The sequence below is a fragment of the Diuraphis noxia genome, unplaced genomic scaffold (assembly GCF_037042655.1).
Source record: "Diuraphis noxia isolate RWA-SAM2 unplaced genomic scaffold, SU_Dnox_SAM2 contig0004, whole genome shotgun sequence".
Classification (NCBI taxonomy): domain Eukaryota; kingdom Metazoa; phylum Arthropoda; class Insecta; order Hemiptera; family Aphididae; genus Diuraphis; species Diuraphis noxia.
Window position 1 is genome coordinate 45,540,328 of NW_028301714.1, and position 25,565 is coordinate 45,565,892.

Here is a 25,565-nt window from a genome sequence, read left to right on the forward strand (position 1 = left end):
TGTTTCATTTTTTTTTTCCAAACTCTTAACGGCCCTCCGTTTATACGCTATATTAAAAATTATTATTAATAATATTCACGATAATAATCGACGGTATTTTTAACTGAAAAAAAAATCATCATCCCGACGCACGAATATAGAAATTTATTGATCAAATCTTTAAACGACCGGTTATGAAAAATAATATTCTGTTTGTATATAATACACGATGTACCTACCTAAATATATATATAAAATATAATTTACGGTGTACATCTCCTCATGGGCTAGGAATATTATATTAATAACCGTCCGGTACACTTTTGTCACGGTTTAGAATATTTAGATACTTGAGTTTTGATTTAAAAAGACATATTGTTTTTGTTTACACAATAATATTGCAAAATTACTACCTACCCTCTTGTTTTCACAGTTGCGACTTATCATATATACAGTATACACGTATAAAGACACATTTTCACGCCATGTTTAAAAATCAAAACCATCATGACGTGAAACACGATCTGTCTCCAGATTTTTACCCTCTCGTCCAATCTGACATATGTAGACGAAATTATATTCTCTCCCATGAAGCATTTCTGTGTAGATTCTTTTTAATTTGTGTCATTTCCACGTAGCGTAACACAAAAAAGGGTTCTTTTTAGTCAGCAGACCGCACCGGGCGCGCCTTAGATGTAGAAAAAAATGAATTTACTCATTAACTGAGACGATTGTTTCTGTTCTGTTTATGATACTAATATATTATAATATAGTACACAGTATTATTATAGTACAATATAATGTCATCCTCGAAGTATGTGTCGTCGTCCTACAATAACGGATTTCGAGAAGGTATATTTTTTCTCCTCTCGTATAATAAATATACATGCAGACACGAATCGTCTTGGTCGGTACATACTGTGGATGCTGTCAGAACCCCAACTCTACATTACGACTATTTCATATTTGTACACCGATGGAAACTCAATACCCACCCAATACTTAGACATAATATATGTCGTTAATCGGCAAGGCGTTCCAGTCGTATGTGTTATGATGGTGGGCCTCAGCCAACATTTTAATATTTACAGCGCTAACACGTTTGACACGCTCATACATTATATATATATATATATATATATATATATATATAAATTGTATGTTTTTATTTTAGATATTGTTGCAGTCTCTTTTAAGTATGCTAGCGGTTATTTCCGATCGACCGCGACGTGCGTATACAAAATAATATTATATACACCTCTGTGTGTTAACATTAATATTTCAAAGCAGTTTATAATTATTCTGAACGATACGTCTTATCTCCAAAAGATCTTAACAAATTGCACATTTAAATATAAGTGCATACACGCGTTACTATAAAAGATGATCTATTTAACATAAATCACTCGCCATAAGCGTGTTAAACTCTTGTATGAAATGAATCATTCTCTGTATAGTTACTCTACAATAGTCCAACTACATAGACAAAAGACATATTATTACACTTAATACTTACTAAACAATGTTCTGTTCGGTCTACAGATTATTCAAAGATTAATAAGTTATCTTTTTTATTAATTAAGTCAATGATTTTACTATTTTAGACAATATAGGAACGTTTAATATTGTGTGAGTATTAAATTATGTATAAAGACCAATTGATATTTGCAAGATCAATTGTTTTGATTGATAAAAAAATATAGCATTATCAAAAATTCAAACATCGATCGTAAAAAGTAAAAGTAGCTGGTAGATAATACTTTATTATTATAAACTACAGTACTACGCTTGCTAAGTAGTGCAAACCTGTAATTAATTATTTTTAGAACAAACAGAGGATACAACATTAATAAAACACAGTAATAACATAATAAATTCATAATTTTTCTATTCAAGTACATTTTAACTTCTCAATCTTCTTTTAGTACCTTACTAAGAAAAGCGCCGGATTCTGGTATTTTGTCGATGAGTTTAACGAGTGATTATGATTAACGTTGATAAGAAAAATTCAATACTTTTTTCCAGCAAAGATCTTATTTGGTAACTATAACATCTTAACCAGAACTAATTACAAAACTTTGTGTTATAAGAGTGCCAAAACAGACTGCACTGCAGTGTAGTCGACTTCAAAACTATTCCTACGAACCGATACCCTATCTCACTTCGAGTGGAACTATTGGTATAACGTTTAATGAAAATCTGTTTTACTTTTCTAAATAGCACGCATAAACGTATATGGAAATTATGGTTTCGGTATCACTGATGATGTTGGGCGTATTTTTATATTTAGAGTTCACGTAGGTACCTACCTATACGTGTTACTTTTATTTATATTAAAGTCATACTCAAAGCTGTTTATTTCATATTAATAAGTAGCTGAGGAGTATCAGATTACACGAGATCAAGCGCCCACACCAAGCTCTCCGGGGGTCCAATTTGATATCACTATGTGTTCGAGGTTTATCACCGCAACAGATCATCTTCTAAAATATGAAACATGCAGGTCGAAATTAGAATAAGATTTTAAATTGTATAAACTCCTATGGGAACGGTTCGTATATTGTATAGCGTTTGAAACTAAATTATTACAGTGCATATTTGTACGATAGTCAATGTAAAACCAATGCTGTTTGTTACGTGGAAATTAATTCAAGGAACAATTGATAAACGCTGACAATTATTATACACTCGTATGTCGGTTGAACTTGTACGTTTTAAATTAATATGATTGTCTCTATAAAGAACCCCCTTGTGAGAAATACTATTGTCTATTGACTAGGTATATTATACATGATTATGCATATTGCTAAATAGTTATCGAGTATTATCCATGGCTGGACCTACAGTTGTTTCTATCAACAAGTTCTTGTAGTCGTGCACTCTTACGAAAACAAAGGTTTCTATGGTAGGTAATATAATTTATTTATTTAAATAAGTTACATCCCACAAGGATAAATAATAGAAACAAAGTTATGCATCGCATTTGCATAAAATCATTTAAACGAGCACACAAATATTACTAATCACAGTCATAATAATTATTAGTTCAAAACTTTGTAATTTAAATATTCGTATTTATTTAAAGGTATTAAAATTAAGTTATATATATTTACATTCAATTTATTTATTTTGTGAATAGTCAAAAACTAATATGCTGATGCACATAATGATAATCAAAAACTATAATTGTATTATTTTTACAAAACTGCATGGTAATTTACATATTATTATTATCAACTAAAACAATATTTATTTAAAATGTATCCAAATAAAATTGAATGTTAGTCAAAAATTGGATATGATTTGATTTTACGAAACCTGACATATAAAATATATAATAATGAGCACCAATTAATCAATTTAGATTATTGGCATCAATTTTAGATAGTTGTTTTCGACAAAAGTATTGATCTACCAATAAAATATAAAAGTAAAGATAAGTTTTTGATTTAATTAGATGGAGTTCTGTGAAACTGATCGAACATACTTATGTTTGAAAAAAAGTTCCATACAAAAAGAAAGTTTAATAAAAAAGACAATTTATTGTTTTACAGGGGCAAATAATATTTTTGAGTGACTCGAATGTAGGTATGCCTGTTACTATACCATCGACGAGTGTTAGTGAAGCATTAACTAAGTAATAAACAATCTTTGCTGAACGTCAAAAGCAAAAGCGTTTTGAGTGTTATTACTGACAGTTATATAATATAATACTTGGTGATGCAAAAGTCATTTTTTTGGACATATTATTTTTGGCTAAGGATTTTAGTCAAAAGTTGATATTATTTCCGAAAACTGCAGATAGGTATTTAAGGATGAAACAAACAATCAATGCAATCTGTATTGTTCACCTAGTTTTTAGTTTGTGTGATATCAAAATGAAAGAGCGGAAAATCATACCTCGTCCACATAATGAGGTTAAAACCTAAATTAATTGTATAAATTAAAAATATACGAAAACAATCAGTTTAGCATATTAAATGAACACTTAGACTGAGAACGGTTGATTTTGATTTAAAAAAAAGTCACCTTATATCACATATAGTAATATAAATATATTAACTGTGACAAAAATTAGGTAATTGTTTTTATTGTTTTGTTAATCTGAGCGTTTTAATTGGTTTTCTCCATCACTTTTGAGAAGTTTTAATAACGCTTACGTGTATTACAGTAACCACGAGGTGGTGACGAAAACGTCGTACAAAACAAATCGAAAACACGCGGAAATTCGAGATGTCATCAATGGTTACACCAAAGCACACGAAAATAAAGAAAAAATGTCTTACAAGCGATTTTTGAAGGGGACAAACAGGCAGCGGTTCATTAGGATTCTAGTTGTGGGGTTGATTTTCACACCGCTGCTATACAGCGGAATTCGGTGATATTGGCTATACGCGGCCACACGCGGCTATGAGGGAAATTTCATTTCTGTCGCTGTCCTTTTGTAGCGGCTTTGGCGCCATCGCCTTTCTCCCTCGAGGGTATAACAGCCGCCCCGACACGTTTGATTGCTTCTTCTCGCCCCTGTGTGCACATCTTTCTAGAGCCCATTAAAACGTTACGGTTCCTCGACTTTTTTCCTATACACTTTCAAACTTGGAATATTTTATTACCAACACACGCTCATACATACATATATATATATATAACCCACGCGGCCCTCACGCTCGTCCGCAGGTAAAAACTACTCCGGGATAGCCACCATTAAACTTTCATAAGACTATATATACAGTTTGTATAATGGAAAAGGTTCCCAATTGACTTCCTAGGAAAGCAAAAAAAACATTTTTGAAACACGGAGGAAAAACAAATTTCAAATAATTGCCAATATTTTGCATTACCTATATATCCATTATGATTTTATTTAAGTTGAATTTAAGAATTGTAACACAATTATTTTTTTTTTTTTAATTCCTAGGATAAATTCGATGCAATTTCTAAGGTTGCATAACCAAAACCCATTACGAATTACATTGAAAGGGAGAAAGAGTGGAGAGTTAAAACGAATTTGGTATATAATACACCATACATATATATGTGGGACAGAACAATACTACAACGGACATATGACCAAATTCTCATCGTGGGGGGGTTGCTTTTCCCATACCGTTCAGAACGATCGAAACGCATTATCCAAAAGAAAAAGCTTCGTGTGAACGTACGTTTGTGTGTATATATGTGAGTATGTGTGTGTAAATGTATACATTGGCAATGTTGATGTGGAGCAGTTGTACATAGCAGTCATTTACCTTCACCCCTACACCAAATTATTTAACGGTTCGCCCATTGTTGGCCGACCCCAAGGGTGCACTTTTCCTAGAAAACTTTACAAATGTAACGGCAGCAACTTTTGCGTCGATTCCGCTACACACACCTTCTATTGTCCATCGGCTATCTAGTTAATGGTATTAATCCACTTTGGCCTTTGTTTTTAAAAAGAAACACTCGAAACGAATAACTAAAGATACTTTTCTATCGAAGAGCGTTCATAAGTACCTTCTATCACAAAGTGAAATTTAATTAATTGAAAAAATATAAAATACTTTAATCTACAAAAATACTCACGAACAAAAATAAAACCGTTGTCCAAGTATTTGCAATAGTTATCCTTCTACAAAAATGAAATAATTTTGTTGGACCATTACAAAGGAATATAATTAATACAAGGGTGGAATATATTATTTTAAACCAGTCACTTTACCGCCGGCACCTTTCCGATATCGGGTGGATATCGCAATATCCAGTATTTTTGGTAATTATTTCAATCACTATTAATGTTATTAATAAACAAATACAGACAGATTTAATATATGGTCCAAAAAATTAAAAACAAAATGAAATATGTGTTATGACAATTTAGAATTAAATAGCCAAATTGAGCATGTTGAATGATTATTGAATGTAACATAATACTATTATACAAGTAATATGACTAATATATTATGCATTGCATATTGATTTAGTTTAAATATATTTGAAATAATTATAAAAAAATATGTCAAGATAAAATATATTAGGTTTTATACTGTGTATCCGGTGATAGTAAAAAAATAATCTATACATTTAAATTTATGATCTTTCGAACACATAAAATAATGTACGTGTTGATAAGTAATAATATAAACAATAGTGTTATCGAACCCCAAAAAAAGTACATGTGCACCAGACAATCAATGGAACACCTACATTCATATAATACACACATTGTAGAGTCATAAGCATAAAGTGGACTAGGTGAAATATTATATCTGTTCGGAGTGTTGTTATTATTATGTTTTTTTTTAACTGCTACTAAATATTTTCAGATAAGAATAAAATCTTGTTTTTATTTGTAATTTGTAGTAAATATTATACACTATTGCAATGCGTTTAGTCACACGCAGCAAACGAACGCTAAGATATATTATGCGTAGCTGCAAATCATGGGATTTGTGTACGTAACAAAAGAAAAAAAGAAAGTAGTAAATAAAAAATAAGAATTACAGTTTATTTATGAATAAAATTTGCAAGACAATTTCATTAAAGATCATTATTTACGGGATTTAAACGAACCGGGTGGCCGCCACAATATAGGGAGGGATAACAACGGTTTACACATCTTAATAAAATAAAATATAATTCTTTTTGGATTTAAATATAAACATAACTTCCGATCGGCGAACGCGATAAGCCGGGCGTAAAAAAGCACGTTGCGTTATTTTAATGGTTATTTTATTCCAAAAATGGTGGACCTATGAAAGAAAACTAGCTAGAGGTACCTAAAAATCTTATTATTATTATAGACGACGCAACGCGCGATACAAACGATGATTTGGTCTGACCGTCCGAGATATTCGTGTTAGGCGCATTATATCGTACTTAACCGTTGTCGTCAGACGCATTACAAAACAAACTTAATCGTCGCCGAAGGTGCACGCATGTGGTGTCCGCGTGGGTGTTTTAAAATAATAATTCAAAATAATATTGTGATATTATTATAATATACATTTTTAAACGTGGAGATAAAAATAATAAAAATAATCTCATGGTATCGATAGTAATAATAATAATTCAACGTTGCGTTTTTATCACATCGCAGGTAAAATATTACATACGTTTTCCGCATAAAAGACCGCTTTTGCGTTGGAAGATTTCGTTACACGCGATTTGCTTGTTGCCACGTGTGCTTATGGGCACGCACTGAGATACAATCGTTTCGACAATAATAGCAATGACGTTTTATGCAAATTGAACTGTAATATAACGTCGCGACGCGGCTGACGCACAATATTACGATTTGTGATAATTCATAATGTAAGCGTAACAAAAAAACTCGACCCGAATAATATTATTTTAACCTCGTACTGACCCCCAGTCTTACACCCTGACATAAATGAATAACACAATCAAATGATCAGACACGATAAATTATATACATTTTTATACAATTTATTATTATGATTATTATATAATACGATACTACAATTTTTTATATTTAAACATTAGTCAATCAACGAATTATTTTACAATGACATTTGTCATTTGTGAACAACATTTTATTATCAATTTATTTAAATTGAAATTGATTTTCGATAGTTTAATAACAAAAAGTATTAAAAACGTATAATTCTATCACCTGTACATCAGCGGATATTCATATAAATGTAAAAATAAAATAAATACAATGTCACAATTTAGTAATGGTCAAAATTGCTTTTCTGGATATGCATACGACCCAATACTTTTACAAAGAGATATTAATTCCATCAGATTGTACTAAAATGCTGTCGAAAATGTTTAAATATTAAATTATTATAAACGTATTATCCGGGTTTGAAAGATTTATTTTTTTTATAAACTAGTTTAAGAACCGGATTGTGATGAATCAGCATTTAGGACTTCAGAAACATATTAAAAGAAATATTATAGGTATTATAATATATACCTATTATACCTATATAGAACATATTTTATTTTGCCATCACAGATTTTGTACGAATAAAGCAACAAAAGGAACAACGACAGGTAATCGTTAATGAAAATATATGGTATGTTAGAGAGCATCTGAACATTGTAACAACATCTACAGTTACTAAAACTCCATGATTTATAAATTTTTTTTTATTGGCACTATACATATACCTAGGTAGGCACGTCATAATATTATTTCAAATATATTTGATTTCAAATTTTTATACTAAGAACAAATATATTCATAACATGAAAACATCAATTACATTAAAATCTTTAATGAATAAAATATATTATATGAAATATATAAGTGACCTAAATTACCAAGAAATTATTCTAGAATAAAATTGTTGTTATTGGTATTCGATAGTCCGGACGACTGGCAAAATAAATGGTATGGGTCAGCATCTAAATGCAATCATCAATAACCCCAATAAAATCATAGTTGCGTCGAGTAATACATCAGACGTGTGCTTCAAACTTGTGTACATTGTGACAACCAGACACACAAATCATTGTATACATGTAATTGATATATTTATCACCGTAATATATATTTTTCACATTTCACATTCGATTCGTCCCTGGGTTCTTTTATTTTCCTAAAAACATAGCTCACGTTCGTTGTTAAATCGATTCAAAAGGTTCCAAAGAATTATTATTATTATTATTGGCGGCTGGCCACCTAGTTTGGGTATCAGCTGCTCGATGTTTACAATGAAACTGTTTTATTAGATTAAATGCGGGTTGACCACCGGTCCTACGGTCGGAATATTGGCCGAAACGTAAGGGTCACTAGCAAGCCCACCGAGGGTCATGGTGCGTTTACATCGTTCAACATGATAGCATTCTGGGGACATCATACAAGTCAAAGGGATTCAATATGTCCAGGACCACCTCCCATGCTGGATAATCCTTTCCTACGACATTGATAAATTGATTTTTCCCCATTGTGTCGGATAGTAATAATCACGAACAATGCAATAATATATGGTATAAATGTTCAATATTAATATAACATTAAATAACTAAGATGCCTGTAAGGTCCCGTTAACCAATACCTTCTTATTTATTATTTTTTTTTTTTCAAGAAAAACAGTCGGCGGCAACTGTAACCACTGGTGTACTGGACACATTAACTAACGTCGTTTTGAAGAGTATGGGTATTTTTTGTAGAGTTTAAATTTACACTTTTACAATCGAAAAAATAGTCACTAGTACCTTATATAATACAACGAACCATGTACTGTTTCGATGAAACTGTTAAACCTAACTCTGATTTTATTTAAATAAATATTTATATTCTCCGCAGTTTGAAAGTCGATCTAATAATATTAAATATTATATTATAATATTTTGTCGTAAATTAAATGCAATATGTTTTACTTTATACGCTATAATATTTCAATACTAATCCACTAAAGTTCATCATAAGCGTCAATGATAATCGGACAGCGTAGTAATTTTTAATTTCCCCGAATACTAAACTGAACGAATTCGCTAGTGGTTTTAATTTACCGTGATGTGTTCGTTTTTGCGATTCCATTGGATTATGTCTAATTTATTATGCCATAGTGATGTTGCCGTTTTTTCCCCATACGATATCAACACCTTTCGGTACATCGGGCTTAGTGACGCCCCAGGGTAACGTTTGAACCGCCAAAACACGGGCTAAATGCCGTAAATTTCCACCATAACGCTTACACGTACAAGCAGACATAAATTATTACTGCACACACCCCAACAATGGGATGGATTTGACTATGCATGTTCTGGTTCGAGTTCTACATTTATTGTGTTGGACCCTCCTGGCACAATGTTTTCGCATACTTACTATTATTATACATTTTATTCATTACTTTGAAAAAGTAGAAAAATAACAACCCTATACAACAGTATACGATAATATGACTGTGTGTATAATAGAATAGAATATGATGGCATTGGAAAATTAGCTGAAAATACCTTAGACACTGCCACGAAAGAAAATACACTAATGTTTTATTTAACTGAGTCGGAAAATGTACATAGCTGGAAATAAGTAATTTATGCATTTTTTTTACACGAAAGCTTTCCATAATTAATTTTAATCAACTGTTATGAATAATGTTACCACTGTCGAAAAACGAATGAGGTTTCACAAAATATAATATATTATTATCTCTCACCGATTATAATTTGGCAAATAAAAAAATAGTTAAGTATTATTTATCATTAAAAAGATGTATGCCATAACATTATTCAGACAATTATCTTAACAAATCAAACTAATATTTTGACTTTTACATTTATCAAATTAGTTATATAAATTATAGTATAATATATAATGATGTAGAAGTATAAAATCTCTGGTAAAATTACAACTTAAAAAATAAAGTACCTACAATCAACAACCACATTAAATATATTAAGTATTTCTAGGAGTTTAAATAATATGTAATGTATGCTATAATTTTGTAACAATTATTTTAGTATGGTCAACACAAAGTAAATAAAAATAAATAACTTATTTTTTTACATGTAATAACAAGCAAATGGATAGAGCAAATCTTAAATTGTCTAGTACCTACAAGTAAAACAATAGATGAGACGATTTAGTAAGCCACAGTAATTAATCGATGAAATGTTCTTATAGTGAAACTAAATACGCATTATTCATATAAAAAAAATTATATAATATATAATTTTTTTTATATGAATATATATATTATATATATTATATTATAATTATATATATATATATATAGGTAGCTATATGTTAGTAAATTGTTGAATTTCAATTAAACATTATATATTATTCAAAAATCAATTCTTATTATACAAATAATTCAGAAATTATTTTCTTACCTTATCCATGTTCCATAAATGAAAATCAAACATTAATTTAAATAAATTTACTTTCCAAACCGGAAATTTACTATGGAAAGTATCATACGGAAGTATGGATGACATTTAAAATATTAAATGAAGAATTCACCCTCATCTCTGAGAGAAATTATTTATCAAATAATAAATATAAATATATGATGAAACAAGCGATTTAAGTGATTTGAAATGCTCATTAATTGCATCTTACGTTACATACTTACATTTCAGCCAATTTAAATAAACAATCAGAACCCTTTACTATTTCAATAAATAAGCTCCATATACCTAGTATGCGCAATTCATTATGTTAATTCATATTTTACTTTAAATTGAAAAGGTTAGTGACTTCGAGTAATATTTGAACAACTCTTACGGGTCGTAAATTGGTAATGCATCCGCCGTTAGACCCACTCATAAAAAATATATATATATATATAACTAAAAACTATGGATAAAAACTAAAGGGCAGTTTTCCAATACAAAAAACCTATAATACTACGTATATGGACGAACGTAACACACGTGGGTCCATGACCGAAAAAAGGGATCCCTCAGAGAAACAAAAGGCTTTGGTTTTATTCGTCAATGGTCTCTAAATCGCAGCTGCCCTCGTTGACAATTTAATCGCAGATGTTTTTTTTTTTTTTTTATACTAGCTCAGGCCGCATTATTATTATCCTGCACAAAGGGATTCCGGTTACCCCCCTTTTTGGACGAAATATTTCGTAGTAGGCCCGTGCCTTGACGTTTATTGCGAACATGGCATTCATAATGCGCTATGCATATATTATTATCATCAACCGCTGAGCATACGTCAGAAGGGTGACAATAAGACGTGCGCCGTAGAAAATTGGGAATTTTCATTAACACCTCATTATACATAAATATGATATCATATAATATATAAAATAAAAAATTAAGTTTTTTGTATTATTATACCTGATTAGAAGTAGGTATTCGAGAGGACGGCGTTGAAATCGCGATGTTGAACTGTAGACACGATAGTAATCTGAGAAAACAAAAACGAAAACAAACAATAAGTATTATCCTCGGTATTATTATATGAACTACCTCTAATAATAATGAACACGTGAAAATACACAACTAGACAGAGATGGTTATTACTTATTACAGTAGAAGCAGCAGGGTTAATATACGCAGAGGTTTAAAATTAGTTGTATTTTCGGTATTTCGTAGAGAGCTTATTGCTATTTTCGACACGTATCATATTTTGTGCGGTTGATGGAGTTTCGCACGCCCTGAAGGCAATTAATACTTAAGGCTTTTGTCATCGCGTCCAGGAGAGGAAAAACGGGGAAAAAACATCGACAGAGCTTTTCGAAAAATTTCCCCAGAGGCGAAGACGAGCTTTCATTAAACCAAGCCGAGTGCAGTGTATTGGTATTGACACTTCACTGTACGTGTCACGGGAAAAATAGATGAGGGAAAACACCGAAATGTTATATATTGTATATCCATCTTTTGGTCAATCGCGAGAAAAATAAAACCACCACTGTGGTATTTTATTTCTTTTGACAATATGTATTATTAATTATAGAATAGAAAACTGTGTACAAAACTCAAAATCAATACGTATACGAAAGTTTAATCTGATAAGTATCTACCTACGCTAAACCATTTGAACACAGTCCGATAATAAACCGTACAAATCCATTGTATTATGTATGTAATATAATCATAACTATATTGTATGATATTGTAACGGAACATAACAACACTACTTAGATACTACGTAACGTTTTATACTTACTATTGCCTATCCTATATATTACAATAAATTAATATGAAACACAGAAGTTTTCATCATTCCAATAGTCAACATAATGTTTTTATACCTTTTTTATTTTTTTATTTTTTTAATTGGCAAATAAGATATTAATTTACATTTGATATTGTCGTCATAACTCATGATTATAGTTTATTAAACGATACTAAAATATTTACGTGGATCATGCATACATGATTTCCGGAAACAAAAAAAACCAATCGTATGATTTTCGCGATAACGAGAACAACTAGCAAAAACTTTGAATCGGACAACCCAAGACAATATTTACAATACAACACCAATATATAAGATCAAGGCTGAACGAATATTGTACCCATACTTGTGCAGTGCTTCATTGGCAGGCGAACATAAATCTCTCCCACGAGACCACTCGTTCTCGACCTCAACACCGACTGTTTTCACCGAGCACGCAAAGAGAGGCTGCAGTTGTATCGAAGGTGGCAAGTCAAGAGGTGGTAACCGGATACCGTGGTCTTACATATTAGGTATAGTATCCATACGTTTACACAATAATAATAATAATAATAATAATATGGATCTGGCGTATGTGTATAATGTGCGGACCGTATCGATAAGAACAATGTGCAGCGCCGCGCGCGACAAGCGTACATAATAATTCTTTTATTACACGTAATTGCTATTAAAACACACAGTTACACTCTGCACGCGATGTGTTTCACCTTGTTTTCCCTAAGGTTTCGGAAAACATGTGTTCTCTCTCGGCACACACGATAAATGAATTATAATGTGGCGAATAACTGGTTCGTCCTATTGCGTTATAATTTTGTACACTTAATATTTTTACTATACTTTTAAATGGGCGGTGCGGATTAAAATGAAAAAAAAACCTATAAAATAAAATCTTACTGCGGTGAATCCGCGCCGATACGATAATTACTAATGAGATCGACAATATACGATAGGTATTATAAATGGGATAGTTTAACGACGGTGAGTTGTTGCCATGTGTGCGGTAATATTATCAACGCCCATAGCATAAGGTACCGTAGGTATGTTATGGTGTATGGATATATTATTATGGTGAATAAGATCTGCGTATTATATCCTAAGAGTAATTCTTAATTTTTTTATGCCTACTAACTATAACTATAATAATATGTAACTAACTGAAAACTGCTGGAAATTTTTATTTGTTACAAATATCATGATAATACATATTATTATAATGATAATTACACTATCAGCGTTTATCTAATAATGCACAATGATGCGTGGGCCGATATAATCATTTTTTTCCAATGAATCCAACACAAAGATTGATTTTCATCTATGAACCTTAGGCTCGTAATCTACAATTTCTAATTGAATCCAATTTAAATATTATATCATATTATATGTATAGTAAGATTTAATCAACTGATACAACGCGCTAGTAGGTACAGGGATAATGTCAATTATTAATTCAGCGGTAACCTGCAGACAAGATAATATTTTATTAATCAATAAAATTATAATTCCGTGTAATTATTATTTTACAAACTACTATTTTATCTCGAAACACGATAGAAAGTAATGAAAGACTATATACTACTATGTTATTATTATTATCATCTCGAATATCAATTGATCTATAATATTAAAAGTTTCAAAATTAATGAGGATCAACACGTTGTATGATCTATAATAAATATTACTCACACCGTTTAGATGCATATATTATTATTAAATTGAATACGTTTGTGTTTTACATACACATAATATAATATGCGATACGTCTAAAATATAATATTGCAAGTACCTAAATCTAAACCTATACATATGGTTTACCTACCATTAACATAAAAAGTGTCTCAAAGCCATTTTAAATTGAATTAGACAAATCAATTACGTAGTCGATTAATCTTATAACGAGTACAAGTCCTTTCAAAGAGTGATTGAAAATTGAAAAAAAATCGGGAAAATTAGAAGATTTAACATTAAGAAGACACATTTTTTTCCAATTTTCACGAAAGAATGCCGTCTTTCGATTTGGGGATAAGTGATTGCGCCCATCCGTAAACACAATATAGACATTCGACTTATTCCGGATTTCTGGTCCGTCACGTTGACGTTCCATGAGTAACATTAAATAAAATGTTATAATATTATTATAACGTGCACCGCCCGCTATATAAAATACATATATTTTGTCCTTCTATGGTAGTCGTTATCCGTATGTTGCGCACGCGTCCTGTTGGACATCTCGTATACACAACAAAACTTTGTCACATGCACAAACACTGCTGTATGTTTGTGCCTATGTCGACTAGCCACCACATACGTTCGATTATTATAATATAATATGTATATTGTATAATAATAATATATTAATATATGCGCTGGATACCTACACTGACTGTTGTACATCAACGTTTTATACACACACAGAAGCCATCCTCCCTAAATAGAGACGATTCTTGATCGTGTCCGTGTAGCAATAACAGTGCACGCCCCGATGACTCGCAACAATTTACGCGGTAATTGAATCCAAATATTGTTTCAGGACGAGAAATGCCTTCGAAACGTGTACGATATTATTATGTTTTTAAACAGTATTATGATTATATAGACGACCTGGTTGAACACAATATTATAATATAATATAATTTATACGATCGTACACACACACACACAATATAACATTATTATAGCTACCTCCTGGTATACGTCGTGTCACGGGCGACACCTTTACGATAAAAGTATAATTAGCTGTATCATTACATTATATTATACTTATTAAAATGAAGCAAATGACAGGTTTCAGACGCACAATTCAACAACAGCAATAATAATAAAATAATAATGTACAAAATATATGGTTAATTTATAACAGTTCAATGATTTCAGAAACATATTTAAATGTATTAAACTAAACGTGCATTGACGCATAATATAGTAGATGCCTATTAAAACATTTATGGAGTGGATGATTTTACACGAAAACTTAACAATAAATGACTACTAACTCGGTAATTATTGGATTTTATCTGACTACAAAAGTTTCGAATCACAATTATACCCACCTTAATATATTATGTTGCACATCTATATATAATATTGTAAGTACATACGTATAGTACCTATTTATCAAATAAAAATCCAACGTTTTCAAATATCTCAAACGTTGACGTTTATCACCTTATAATGCAAAATTTACATTAAGTATATTCATGATCACTACATTCACAATAATAAGATTTAAGATTAATAATAATAATTTAATTAGATACATTTTATTATAGGTAAGTGTATCTACTTATCTCCAATACATAATTTATACTTCAAGCCTACAAAATATTAAAAATTCCAAGAAGAACAATGTAGTTACGTTTCGTATATTAAATCGATTGTTTCTGGAAAATTCAAAAAAAAAAAAAAAACATTTACAAAACTACCGTGCTATTATTTTCAGTTTGAAATCAAGATATAAAACGAAAAAAGAGCTAAAACAGATGAGCTTTCGAAATAGGCTCATCTCTCCAGAGAATTCCTATGACCGTATAAAAGGTAAAGGGAAACCTGGCTCGTGCAAGATGTCGGGACCTTTAAATAACGATTGGATCCCATTTTGCGAATAAATCCATTAGTTTTAAATCCCTTTGACCTGTTGCCCAAACACATACCGATTTTCAAGATATATAATTCATTGTCAAAAAAGCAGTTGGTGGTTGCTGCTCTACATTCCCGAAACTGATAGTCAGAGTTAAATTTAAAACGTGTTACCAATGTTTGTTTGACAAGAACTAAAAAACATTATTCTTAATGTATAAGTTTAAAACCTATTTGTAAAAAAGTAAACTTAAAATATATTCATGTTGTATGTTTGTTAATTCTTTGATACGGTCAATTGGATATTTGGATATTTGGATAATTCATTTTATTTTATGCATGATCCGAACATTAAACTCGAAAAATAAATTTTAGATGTTTCAAACGTAGGTACTTTTATTATTTGTACAAACAATAGCATTTTATTGGATTGAAAAACAAATGTCCCGAAACGAAAAATGGTAGATACTTACACTAATAAAATAAAGTTTCTCAGCACATAATATAGAAAACCGTTTAACCAAAATGAACACGATTATTGAAAAAACCAACATTATAAATCTGTTCTATAAACCAGCTAGTACAATATTAATCTAATAGGACCATACTGACCAATACAATTTAATATAAAATATCAATTTAAAAGAAACCAACATAATAATAAAAAGGTAGGCATAGGCACTATAAAATAATATTTACCCGAATCCAAAAATTACTTTTTAAATTCAACCGTAAAGGCATAAACGGTTAGCCAACTATACACACTCAGCAAATCAGTTACCTAATAATATATTATTTTCATATATATCTATTATGAATACCTTTTATCGATATATTAACTGTGAAGAAACATATACAGATTGTATTTAATGTCCAGGAATGAAGTACCTACTATTCACTACAGTTATTATTAAAACGTACGGTAAATTATTATTATTTTCTTTATATATATGACTTGTTTTTAGGAATTTCTCGTTGAAATAAATACCCTATTAAAAATAAAAAAGCTCGTGAAATAAAGCAAGCGCTTTTGTTTTTAAAAACCATCGTAAATAAACGGTTGAAAATGAGAAAAATGCTGGCCTACGGGAAAATGTTTGTCCTTCTCCCCAACAGTAGTTATTTTATACCTGAATACTCGGGGGACAAAGCGATATATTATTCCAACTTTACTGTACCCCTTTCTCCTCAACATCCGTAAGTAATCCGTTATAAATTACCGTTATCGCTTCTATCTTCTGTATACGAAACAAAAATAATAAGAAAAAAAAAGTTAATAAAATGTAGATTTCACTTTGCCTCGGGACGAGTATATAGCTAGTGATTGAAATCCTTTATTCAAATGTCTACGTTATGTAAGAAGACCTTTTCGAAACATTTTTTTTCCGCGAAATATTACGTTTAGGTATAAGTATACACTATACATGTATTTTCATACAATTGTTGTTGGCGTATCATACAGATAACCAGTTTATTCGCGGCTTAAAAAATACACGCTCGTATACAATATCCTCTCTTGGTTTGTAGTATGTTCCTAGTTCCTATACTGTACATGTATCGCAGGCGCTGAGGGGAACAGATTTATTGCACATCTTGAATGACGCAAGCCGTATGTCATTCGGAATCGACAAAAGTCACGGATCCTCGAAAGTTTGTATAAAGTTCAAAAGTTGTTATTTTCCCCTTAGAATGAAAAAAAAATGATAATAAAAATAAACGAAAAGAAACCGAGCTCTAACCCGCAAATTGTTTCCTTTGGATAACGTCCAAAACTACATATGGACGTCCAATCTAAGAGGCGTGTTTATATAGCTACTTTTACTGCCTCTTGAAATACATGGATATAAATACAATAGACTTTTGTAAACATTATTCCTATCGCCTGTGTAAATATATATACATACGTCATGCGTTCGTTACCAGCCAATCGGTTGTTTCGAGATTTTATTGCAATTTTTTTCCACCCTCGGCCGTATATTTATGTGTAATTTCGAACACATAATGTATATAGAAGTTCCACATAATAAACGCGCATGCCGCACAAACTGTAAGTTGTTACCATCGTTCACATTTTAGACCGCGTGTTATATATCTCATTTTTATTTTCCTAATGCAAAAGCTCCACCCCGAATACGTTTTGTAAGCCGCACGCGTGTGAGAGTATACTGCAGCGCAATTCCCAAGTGAATACACCGACACACATGTGCCCCCCAACTGTTACGTGAAACGTTGTAATATTTGAACAGCATTATTATTCTCAGACCCATATTATAATATACGGAAATAATGGCTTACATACTCGAAACGTCTCGGTTACGATCATTAGTTAATTAAAAAATAAATAAATAGAAAACATTTAAACATTACGTCCGCTCTTTTGAATCTTTTGTCGCGGCCCCGACTCGTATACGTCAGGAGCAAATCAATTTACCGACAATATAAAATATAGGGTACGTATATACCCGCGTGCGCTGTTGCTGTTTGTTTATCGAACGGTCAGCGCGTGTTTGCCAATTGTTTGCCAATGCTGTGGAAGCAACATTGGTTGAATAATATGAGCTTTTGTATGTTCCATCGGGGTAAAATTCGTTTTGTTCGGCTGTCTGATTGACATACTAATGCACATTATTCTGAACAGTTGTTTTTAAACGTACCTACGCGTGTTTGTAATCCATACAAATAATATATATTATTATATACACCGCGCACAAGATGACACATCACAGTCATTGGTATATCGACATACGCCAGAATATAAAATATTTTAATTGGTACCCGATGGTCGTGCGTCAAATATATTCACCTTATATCTTTAAAAAAATATATATATATCATAACAATTTGTGAACAGTGATATAATGTGTTTAGGTACATAATATTATAATAATATGGTATATTAGCATACCTACATTGTATAATAGTTTGAATATTAATATTTAATAGAATATTAAAATTAAGTACAAAATGAAATATAGGTACGGTATACATAAAATATTAGGCGAGTAATAATAATAATTAATAAATTGTTTAATGTTGTATACAAAATAAGCTAACTATACGAACAAATGTATAAATAAATTGAACCGATTTTGTATGTATTTGGTAAACATTTACTGTTTTCAAATACATTATGGAATGAAACGAACAATAAAACAATTATTTGTTTGAACACAAAATATAGACTATACACAACATCATCATCATTCATCACTATAATCTATAGGTCACTTGGGGCAAATTAAGCAAACACAGAGACAACATATATTATATGAAATCATACATATTCGAAACGGTGGTCTTTGTCGCAAATTCAAACACAAGAGACAGTTCTATTTAGAAACGATATACAAATGCAGATGCCACGAAATTAAGTTCTTTAAGATAGGTATAGATAATATTATTAACTTCTGAACAACTTGATTTTTGAGGTGCATAACTATTATAACATTATAGTCATTAAACCATTATAAAATATAAAAATATTTTGGATATAATGTTACTAATGGTGTTGTCTTTTAATTAGTCACTAACGATATATACTTAATTTAATAGCACGATGGATGTAGAATGTAGATACTCGTCAATGTAGATATTTCACCCAAACAAGCATACAATACATGCATTATATCAGGCAGCAGATTACAATATTGAAATCGCAACTTCTACGCAGCAGCACAATAATACAATATAATTCACAGCAATAATATAATTGGGTAGAATACATGCACACTATTTAGTTATATACTATATAACTGTAGATCAAAATGCTGTTCTAACAAATACTATATATAACCAAAACGAGCTTTATCGATGTATATACCTTACATGGTAATACAAGGTATCAAGTATAATAATATTTTACATTTGTTTGATTATACTTGGCAGCCGCCGCCACCGCTACCGATGGACTCCACGCCCCACAAAGACCCTTCTTGTGTCGTGCACACACGAGGAGCACGACGTATAATAATATAATATACGTGCATTTGGAGCGCGGTGCCCATTGTGTGGCGACGGCGGCCACGTGACCCCAGACGCGACCCTTCTCTCGTGCCACCCCTCACACCGCCTCCGACAACACTGCCGGAAGGGTCTTTGGACACACCGTATATACCACCACCTTTCACGCTCGGCACAAGCTAATTTGACTACATGACGCGCTTTTCGTGGGCCACCCGCTGTTTTTGCGCACACGCACCCGGCGTGGACTCTCACTATACAATATTGCTTATGTGTGTACCAAAATATTTAGGGGTTTGAAACGAATTATACTAAAAAAATGATATTAATTAAAATAGCAAAATCGATACTTCCCGTGTGGCTAATATATTTATTCAATTTTACTCGGAAAAATATGCGCAAAATTGTGGAGGCGTGATAATATCTCTCACTGGTTTTTATTATAATAGCATATTGTGTAGAATGTCCGCGTAAATAACATTTTTAGTTGATAATGTGTCAGCAGGTTTTTTTTAAGAAGCTTACATACTATAATATTATATTATATACCACATAGTCGTCGAGGGTACCAGATAAACCTGTGTTTTTCGATCTAATCTGTCATTGGAACGTGTACCGATAAACTCATTATTGTAAAACCACTAACACATGTTACTTTCAGCTAATACCGCCAAACCAGCGGCGGCATAGGGCCGTCGAGTATTATGTAAATACTCGTTTCGAATCAGTTTACATTAGATATTATACCGATTCGATTTTCGTAATATTAATATATTTTTTTCTAATTGGGTGTAGTTAAACAAACTTATTGAACACGTGTTACTTGTGAGATTAACAAAATCAATATTACCGCAATTATTGTTAGGGACGTGATATTATTACGAGTCGATACACGGTAATATAATTAATAACGAAATAATAAATAATTTCAAGATTACTATATATTACTTAATGTTAATGATATTTTCAAAACTGGATGTATACTATACAATATGAGTAAATGGTAATGAAATTGATTATAACGTACCTATAACTTATGATTTACATATTCGTATTCATAAATTATTTAGTAAACAATTATATAGAATTGAACAAATAAAAACACTGTATACATTCACAATAGCAATAGTTTAGTTTAAGAAAATCAATATACCTAAAAAGTACACATATTAAGAAATAAACGCGCATGATAATTATATATATATATATATATATATATATTAGGTATAAAAAAAAAAACTGTGATAAATTTCTTTTGTACAATACATGTATAAACAAAGCTGAAAGCAGATTAACCCACATCGTCGTGCAATAAAAGTATGCACTTTAAGAATATAAAATAAAGAGCAACTTTAAGATTTTTAATACATTTTAAAGATCTTAAGGAATTTTTATGATGCTATTTTATGAGTTATTAAAACGCGTCTTAAGAACTTAATAATTATTCTTTTTACACTTTAAAATATTACTATAGTCTTCATTAAATAATCACTTATGATGTTTACATACAAACAGTTCATATATCATATTCAACATTTTCAAACAGCCATTACTCACATTTCGTGAACAATGGTTAATATGACTTAACATGAAAATATAATCTATGAGTCACAAAAAGTAATTTAAACTAATGTACTGTTTTATCGATGGAGTAATTAACTAATTATCAAAAATAAACATAGATTTATATTAAACTGTATAATATTATTATCTATACATTTTAAATTATAATCCTAATATTTGGAATGTTATTTGAATTTAATTCAATATTTTCTTAAAGAAATTCAAATACACCTAAAACCTGGTCTAAAACTGTTTTAACAAAAAGTTCCAGGAATCTATCAGAAACTCGGTTCCGATTTACAATAATCTAATCGAACATTTGTTTACGCACGATGACAGGATTCCGAAAGGAGTAGGTTGTTTGCTCGTCTACCGTGGTCGTATCCATCGATTAATGACTGGCATACATATTTTGACATCTGGGCGGGTACCTCAACGATACACCGGCTTTAGTGATCTCGCTTAATAACAATATCAAAATTGATAAATATGCATATTTCTACATGAAGACATCGGCTGTCTATAATTCCGAATGATTAATACTTGCTTAAGTATAATAACAAAGTCATAATTTCAATATAATATCTGTGACTCAACTATGTTTTTATTTAACTAGTCCAAGCAATAATTAATAAGCTTATATAATTTGATGCATTTTATGTTTTGTCAATACGTTTACATATGTATAGTAATCATAATTTTTAAAAACTATTTAAACGATTCATTATTTATGTGACATACTAGCTGACATTTATGTTTATCGCACAAGACATTATAAAAAAAAATTTGGTGATTCTGAATAATAGAACAATTATATTGAACAGTTTTATCAAAATCAAGACATAATGTATTATTACAATGAATTCAAATTCAGGCAACGACAAAAAAATGATCATTAAAAAAAACCTTTAAATATTTAAGCGTACTACGTAAAATTATTGAAGTAACTTCATCGATAAACTTTATTAAATAATATATAAAATATTTTTATACATAAAAATGTTTCCGGTTGATGGTAATTAAAAAATTTGTTCATAATAATAAAGCAATAAAAAAGAATAATAATATAATCGGGTACTAAATAATACATCATAATATAGGAATCAAGCACAATATCGAAGACTATTATGTTAGATATGACACCCCATGCATCATCACATGACTAAGTATTTTATTTTTTTTAAATTAAAAGGATAGTGCTTACAACTTGATTATCATTATCAAAAAACGCGTTTTATGTTTAAAACAACATAGGTAATATTTACTAAAAAAGAAAATACGAAGAGATTATATCTGGAAATTAATAATATTCAATAAAAACATATAAGCCTAAAGAAAACTCAAAATATAACCAATTTAATTGTGCTATTATAATATGATCAATACCTTTTCGGACATAATATTTAGTTTTACCTACTCATATATGACATGATTATAATAAAATAATATAACGCCTATATGTATATAGGTAAGTAAACCATATAAATGATTATATTATAAATAAGAATAAGAAAATACCATAATTTCGTCAACTGTATAGATTGCTTACGTGCACTCTTTAAAATCTCAATTTGTAAGAAATTCTTCAACAGTAATTTTAAAAAAAAACTAGTATATACACCCTCGACCGATGACAAAAAATTCTCTGCCCTCATGCAATAATTTATAATACGATATATCGTATATTATACTATACACCACTCACAAATAAATTAATATCGCAGCTGGATACGATGATTGTGTGATTTCTGCTCCCCCGCGCTTACAATAGGTTTCGGACGATAAGCTTATATCCGGTCGATATAAATAATATGTGCCCGATATATGTATACATATACGTATTGTATAACATTACCTACACCCCAACTTCAGTGAACTTTAATTTCATCTGTACTGCATCTAATTCCCACACTGTCTAGATGACTTGCCGAATCCGACCATGCACAATACTTGCTAATTATTATTATCGATACCAACTGCAGAGCGATTAAAACATTGTGGGAAATTATAACAACTCCTGTGTGCAGAGGTAGCAGTGCGTTAAATGATTTTGTTTTATTCGGTCCGTAACTCGTTACGTGGTTAGTGAAGCTGAATGGACGGTATTAATCAACAAATTAATGATAATGTATTTTTTAAACGTATTAAAAAATTCAGTAAAAAAGATGAAATGCAAACATTTATACTTTCATCGCCTTAATTGACAGGTATAAAAATAAATCAAACAAACTCACAATTAAATAATTTAGGAAAATACTTATTTAAAATAGTCCATTATTAGGTACCTATAGTATTATATAGGTAATATTAATATATCTGTTGTGATAATTAGACGGCGAATAAGTAAAAAACAGTACCCAATTAATTTTGCTGAATTTCGATTGTTATAAAATGGTATTTTGTTAAAAAATACGTATTTATGCTTTACGTAGTTTTTCCACACTAAATAATTCTGATTATAATATATGTAATTAAATTACAGTCAATTCGTTTCCTCAAAAATAGTGATTTTAAATAGTTATATATTTTAACCACACTTCCTCCTCCATTCTGTTTCTGATTAAAAAAAAAATTCTTATATAATAAATTAATAACTAATACCTATATTTTAATGTTTTAATAATAATCTTGCATATGATTATATGCGAGATTATATATGTTTATAAAACGAAAAATTATTTGAAATAATCCCCAAGACGCGGTTAGGTGTCAGTGTATCACAATGATGTAATATCGTTAAGAACTGTCACTAAACTACGTTATAGCCTACGCCGAGCAGATTTTATGACCTGTCAATCTTTTATAATGCTTATTATTTATAATTTTCATAATTTGACTCTTGAAACTACAAATTACACAGATAAGGGATAATCACAGCTAACTACAAAACACGTTTAATAATCTCCGAAATAAAAAAACTAATTAATATAATTATTGAATATTAGTGTGAGTAATATATTATGTACCCAATTCAATAGTATAATGATTAATAATATTATATAAAATATATGGCGTGTTTTTTATCTCCATGTTTTACATAAGCTATATTATTATTAGAATACTGGTGGTGTCGGGGCGTGTGCATCTCGTCAATCCTCGGCCGGTTCCTCTCGTTACACAACAAACACCGGCGATGATATGCGTTCAACATATTATACCCACCCAAACGAACATAAACATAATAATGATATATAGTATGTAATAATACGTGGGGAAAATAAAGGGAGGAAAAATTGCTACAGAATACAGTTATCTTACAGTTTAAAGTGGAAATACCATTTTTTAGTGAAATGTAAACATCAGCCCCCTTTGGACATGAAGTAAATATTCCGTTTCTATTCAATATACGCGCTAGTGCGCTACGCGTTATCTGAAATAGAATGGTAGTCCTATACGTTAACTGATAAATGTTTAATGAGGGGTTAAACAGTAATCTGGTAAATTTCATGTAAATTCTGGTAATATTTTCATCGTTCTAATAAGAAAAATAAAAATAAATATTGATACCATCGTCACCAGAACACGAATATTACACAACCAATCTTTTGTTTACTGCTGATGAATTTATGAGTCCAACCTGAGCACGTCATGAGCAGTTTTCAGTCGTAAATTCCTATTAGGAATTACTTAAAATATGGAACTTGGAAATATGGTGATCATAAACGCAAAAAAAATTGGGATAATAGTTGTGGTAACATAAAATAAGGTGTACGGACGTTTAATGGGTTTTTTTTTTATACAGCCATTTATAATGTCCAATATTTCTTGTTTTTGTATTCCTACGTATGAGCAGATAATAATAATTGTATTGCTTATGCCTTCAAGTCATAATAATCGTTTTTTAAATACCACGTGTATGGCTTCCAGTGTTCCACAATCGGTCCGA

At 30.6% G+C, this 25,565-nt stretch overlaps 1 protein-coding gene across 3 annotated transcripts in view; it reads right to left on the reverse strand.

Moving 5' to 3' along the window:
* Nucleotides 1-25,565, reverse strand: part of LOC107167929 (protein tyrosine kinase 7) — a 139,358-nt gene that overhangs the window by 105,365 nt on the left and 8,428 nt on the right. For 2 of the 3 annotated variants that reach the window (XM_089225669.1, XM_089225670.1), the window contains exon 2: nucleotides 11,737-11,806. The exons of the other annotated variant lie outside the window; for it this stretch is intronic. The gene's annotated coding sequence lies outside the window, so the exon portion shown is untranslated. The remainder of the gene's footprint in view (nucleotides 1-11,736; nucleotides 11,807-25,565) is intronic. 3 annotated transcript variants of the gene reach the window in all.